Consider the following 6,284-nt stretch of genomic DNA (forward strand, 5'->3'; position numbering starts at 1 on the left):
GGTACTACCACCAGTTGTTTCACCAGCTCCTGAACCTGAACTTCCTTATTCAAGGCATCCTCAGGAAGGCAGGCTTGGGTGATCATTTGTGGGGGCCTTGACGAGAACTCCAGGTGATAGCCCTCTCATACTAGTTGGCAGATGTAGGCACTGTCTTAGATTTTTCTCCCACTGGGAGGAAAAATGTGACAGGCTGCCCCCTACTCTAATCCTGGCATCACTTGGTTTCTTTAGTGCTGGCGCCTGGGGAAGAAAACAGCAAATTGGTCCTTTGCCTTCCCCTCCCATTGCCCCATTTCTTATTTGGTTCCTTTTTGGCCCTCTGCTGGTTCTGCCCTGAGGGGCTAAACAAAAAAATCTCTTATATTTCTCCCTCTTGGGTTTGACTGGGAATTTCTTCCCCTTCACAGAGGACCTGGAGAACACAGGGAGCCTTCAAAGGAGAGACCACATAGTTTACCTTTTGAAGTTAAGCCACCTTCCCATGCTTTAACCCAGATAGTCTTTTTGGCTGAAGTAATGAGTGCGGCTGTTTTAGCTGAGGCTTTAACGGCTTTGAGCACAGCATCCACCAGGTAGGCTACTGACATCCCTATCACTGAAAGGTAATCTAGCACATCATCTGATTTGGCCCCTTGTGACAGGTGTTTGATCAGTCTTTCCATCCAAAAGTCTGTATTTATAGCAGTACAGGTTGCTGCCAGAGCTTGAGCCATGGCAGATGTGTTAGCATCCCATTCCTTGCTTAGGAGGGTTTCAGTCCTTCGGTCCATGAAATTCTTTATGCTCCCTATGACGGGCGCAGCGTCAGACCCCTGTCCTTCTCACCAACTTGTGACCGAAGGACTAGCCAATCTAAAACCACGCTGCCACTTGCGTAACAATGCCACTCTCAGCTGCACCCTGCACAAAGATTTTCCAGCTCACTGGACCCCAATCTAGGTGCCAACAGCTGGAGAGCGATTGTTACTGGGTCAGGTTAATTACGCAATTAATCCTTCACACTGCCCCCACCACCTTTTTACAGAGAAGGAGGAAACTCACAAATCTTAGCAGTAACTCTATGATGTTTAAATAAGTATCTGTATACACACTGTCACCGCAGACAGATGTATCCAGAGGTTTTAAAACACACATTAGCACTCTTCAGAGACAGGGATTCTTAGTTTGCATTAAAGAGCTTTAGAAACAATTCAACACTTTTCAGAAAATAGGATTTATTACTAAAAAGGTCAAAATGGTGCAATAAAAATATTTACAGAAAAGAACCAATATATACTGTATATATAAATAGAGAGAGCAATAACACAACAGAGAGATAAAAGAAAGAAGGTTAAGAAGGTAGAATACTTGCAGAAGTCCTGGTTTAAGCAGAGTTCAAGTGTCCTGAACAAAAGGGTACCTTTTCTCCTGAAGTTGGTTCCTGATGTTAAAAGGGAGAATCTCTTCATACCTCTCTCTCCACGCATGACAGCTTTTCTAGTGTCCCAGCAGGGGGTGTCTACTGAATCCAAGGACCCAAATCCCTCCCAGTTTTACCATGGTCAATAACCTTCCATAGGTGTATGCAGCAGCCTAGCCACTGGCAGGTTAATATGCAGAATGATATTCTGAACATCCAGACACCAAATATGACATATCCGGTTGTGATGGCTAACAAGATATCACTTTCTACTCTCTGGTAGATGTTGTCTAGGGGTGTAAGGTATTAGGTGATTCATATTAAACTGACCTATTTGAATATATGCTTTGTTTTATTGTACCTTGTTCCTGCCGGGATTTATGAAATTGTATTAAAAAGTGGTTTCAAGTGGGATGTCTGTTTAACTGCCACTCTGGAATGCTTTCATGTCCAGTGACTGACTGGTTTATAGCTTTACGACCAGGCCAAGGCAAGGGTCTGACAGACATCATGGAACCAGCTAATTGGGTTTACAACCATGAAGTGTATCCAGCTGTGCCTGATGCTCTTGTGACCCCCAGCATACACACACACCACATGCCATCCAAAAAAAGGGAGGGGGACTGATTGGAGTGAGAATGACATTTGCAGAGTATGATCCAAATTATGGTTGTCATTGTCCATATATGTGTGCACAATTATCACACTCCCTGAATCCTCAAAGGAGAGATCAGACCTCTTGGTAACTTGCGACATTGCAGCATTCAACCTCAGAAGATTAAAGAATCTATCTTCCTCCTCCTCTTTAAAGGGGAACCTTCTTTCCCAAGTCTTAGGTCTAACCATTCTCCTTTTCAGGATCCTTCCATTCTTGTAAGATTAAATTCTTTAGGGATTGGTGAACCCTAGCATGAGCCTTAACTAGGCCTCGATACATTTTGTTCTGCACCGAGGTCTCTCTGGGGGTTTCTGTGATTTCTTCGGTTGCGTAAATCACCTGAAGGAGGCCCTCCAAGTCCTCCACCATAAACTGGTGCTTGCCAGGTTTAATCTCCTCACATGCCTCACTACCAAGATCTAGGTCACCTCCTCCCCTGAGCTGTGGTTTGATTTAGGCTGACTATCCAGCTCTTCCTTACTCTACTCTTCATCTCTGGCTTGGGCTGAAGGAAGCATTTGGCAAGACGGGAGGAATAAACCGGAGCCCCCTCCGGAATTAAGGCTTTCCTGTGAGGAAGGCCCTTCCTTAGAGGATAGCTCCACTGGGCCTGGGCCCTGCAGCTGTGCCACTGAGGTTCGAAAATACTGGATGGTGGCTAATATTTCCAATTGCATAAATGCTAGGAAATCTTTCTTCAAGCCTGAAGCCTCTTTTGCTGCCAGCTTGTTAATGCATCTATATCAAAATGGTTTAAGATGGGACCTAGCTAGCTTCTCCCCACAATAACCACATTTCCTAGAGGAGCTAGAGCCTGCAGGTACAGAAGGGGGTCTATCAGGGGCCTCCTGGGTTCTGCTTGGGGATTCTGAAAGAGAGAAGAGCAACACAAATTGATTAGTCTCTCTTTCTCTTCCTATCCCCCTCTGGCTGCCAAGCTTTAATATATAGTTGACTAGGAGAGGGGGTGATTGGGGTACTTATACGGTCTGACCAGGCTGACCCGACATGGTCCATCTGGGCCTCCTCTCCCCTCCTAGCACTCCTCCTCAAAAAAGGCACTCACCAAGCCCAAACATGGACTTGCCTGCAGTCCCCGGTGCTGCCATCCCTTACTCCTTCTCCTTGAGGTGGTTCGGCCCAGACTCCACTGCAGATGCCAGGTGTGCTGTTCTGGAATGTCAGCTGACCGCTGTGAGCTGCCCTGCTGTCCTCCTCACACCTCTGGGACTTATAACAGCTGTAAATTTATTGTGTTTCCTGTAGGGATGAGCCTATCATCTCTCAGATGTGCCATCCTGGAAGGTGATAGGAGAAAGAGTATATCTGTTTATATTACAAGAAAAAAACAGGCCAGCATCCCTCAAAAGCTTAAAAAAAACACCATAAAACAAGCTTTAATTGACAACAAACATCGCCCAACACTCATTGTCCCACTGTAATATAGCAATCTTAGTTAGCACTTTATTTAAATGTGCATATTCTATATGTATCCAGTTTTTTTTCTCAAAACAGAAGCTTTCATTGCCAAAATCTGCAGCTATGGGAATTAATGTAGTGATAGGGATTAGTTTAAATGTTGGAGTTAGGAGGTGAGGTTAAATGTTAGGACTTTCCTACAGCAACCAGTAACTCTAAAACCTTCTTGTAACATAGAAAACAGAAGGATTTTCATAACTCCGGCTTGAAGTATACTACTAGTGATCCAATAGGAAACTCTGTATTCTAGCCTCAGTAGATCACACACAACCCAGTCTCAGGTAAAGCTGTAATATTTGCTAGACAGAATTACTACCTCGATCATTGATTTCACTCATTTCCTACAATTGTTAATTAAGATTCTAGTTTGGGAGGTTAATAAATGGTTAATTGTTTGGTGTTCAGCTTCAGTTTTATTGAGAAAACAAATCCCCTACAGGTGAACTGAGAAGGTTTTAACAAACTGTTTTGCAGATTTATGCAATGTATCTTCTTTGTTATCATTAAATTACTGTTTTCCTTAATGTGTCCTCTTTCAGACTCAGTTCACACTAAACCATGGTGCTGGAAACCCGTGATCCAAGTACGTTTCTCACACAGTGCACAGTGCACTGCAGCGGGTGTCAGTGCAATCTTAACAATATCCTAAGCAGGGGTTGCAAACACAGTGTGTTTGGCTGCACCAGATCACATGGTAAAAATGAACATTTGATCCAGTTGCAGTGCATTCCAAAAATTGCTACATGCAAGACTTTGGTGTAGATGCAGTGTGATTTGAATGTGAATTTTACAGAGATGCAGTGCAGTTCCTGTGTGATTCATATGTGAGTCATAATGCAAACCTTGGCATAAGCTAATTACTGACAGGAAGAATCTACGTTTAGGGATGAGCGAATAAATTCCAACTTGCTTTCAGCAAGGGTCACAAATTGTAAATGATCCACAATCCACTAATCATGTCACAATCTGTGCTAATTTTAAAGCACTTGCCTAATTATTGAGGGATTGACAGGCTCCTGTATAACCCTGAAATTTCCTCTTACCCAAGATATAGTTTTCCTCCCTCCTGTCCATCCAATAAGTTCCTTGCACACAACTGGTTATTCTTTAAAGTTGAAATTTGACCGCATTCGCTAAGCTCTGGGTAAAATTCTCATGCAAAGTGCAACTTACTCTGCAAAATGAACAGCTGATCCGTCTTTTGTAAGTCAACCTCCATATCTTGTGTGAGACAAGGTGGTAAGAAGTAGCAAGAAGTAGCGCATATCTAGAAGCAGAATTTTGTTTTACAGAAAATACAGTACTATATAAACGTAAATAACAAAGTGCAGCACATAAAAATGGACCAAATGCAGCAATATAAAAGTCAGTCAGATGAAACAAGTGATATCCACGGTGCTTTCAAGAAAGATGAAAGATTCCAGAGCCTTAATGCCTTAAATAGTAGCAATGCGCACTCACCAGAAACGCATGGATTATGCGCATGTAGAAATAATCATCCTAGATGTTGGATCTGCAAAAGGCCAAGTGGTGGGCATCCATCTCAAGGTGGGTCATCAGGTTTGATGAGAGCTCAGGTCCAGAGATCCCCTTAAGGTCAGTCAGGTAATCCATTTTAATGGTAATACTCCCTCCTCTGGTTGGTAAAGGCACCTTCTCTGTGGGGGTAATAGCTCCACATAGGAGCCCCAAAAACAGGTGCCAGAGATAGTGTAGTATGTTCAAAAATGGTATTTATTGTTAAAACAGGGCAGTATGCATGTCACAACAACTTGCATGTCACAACAACTTTACTAACAGTCCTCCTCCCTGTTGGCTTGGGAACACTGCTCTGCATGGCTGTGCACAGCACAGCCATCCAGAGCACTGTGATTACAGTGAAACACACTGACCCTTAGTAAAATACTCCCAGCACACAGTTAACCCTTGATCTCCCATTATGTTAACCCCTTCCTGCCCAGTGCCATTAGAACAATGTCAGTGCTTTTTTTAGCTCTGATCACTGTATTGGTGTCACTGGGGATGTCAGTGACACCAAGTCAGTTCCCCCCAGTGTCAGAATTTCCACCGCAGCCCCGCTATAAGTCGCTGATCGCCGCAATTACTAGTAAAAGTGAAAAAATAAATAAAATTCTAGTATAATATACCTTCATTTGTAAACACTATAGCTTTCATGTAAACCAAATAATTTACATGTATTGTGATTTTTTGTAATAAAGACATGTCGCAGAATACATTTTGGCATAAATTTGGATGAAATTTGATTTTTTACATTTTTTTACTGGACACGTCTAACCACTTGCTACTTTTTGCTACTCCGCGCTACATTAATTCAACTGATAATTGCTCAGTCATGCAATACGGTAAATAAATTAAATTTATGTCCTTTTTTTCACACAAATAGAGATTTCTTTCGGTGGTATTTGATCACCTGTGCACTTTTTATTTTTCACGCTATAAATAAAAAAAGACCAAACATTTTGAAGAAAAACAATATTTTTTACTTTCAGCTATAAAAAATATATAGTAAACTCAAAGTTAGTTATAAATTTAGGCCAAAATGTATTCTGCTACATGTTTTTGGTAAAAAAATCCCAATAAGTGTATATTGATTGCTTTTTGTGAAAGTTATAGATACTGCAATTTACTCCCTTTTTTTGCTATACAGCACTGCGCTAGTTTAACGGACAATTGCACGGTCATGCAATACGGTACATAAATAAAATTTATGTCCTTTTTTCACAC

At 42.0% G+C, this 6,284-nt stretch overlaps 1 pseudogene; it reads right to left on the reverse strand.

The window, feature by feature from the left end:
• Nucleotides 1-217: 217 nt before the first annotated feature.
• Nucleotides 218-2,429, reverse strand: LOC149449944 (uncharacterized; annotated as a pseudogene).
• Between the last annotated feature and the right edge of the window lie 3,855 nt (nucleotides 2,430-6,284).

This window comes from Staurois parvus, unplaced genomic scaffold (assembly GCF_062004578.1).
Source record: "Staurois parvus isolate SC_StPar_1 unplaced genomic scaffold, SC_StPar_1.0 ptg000594l, whole genome shotgun sequence".
Taxonomy (NCBI): domain Eukaryota; kingdom Metazoa; phylum Chordata; class Amphibia; order Anura; family Ranidae; genus Staurois; species Staurois parvus.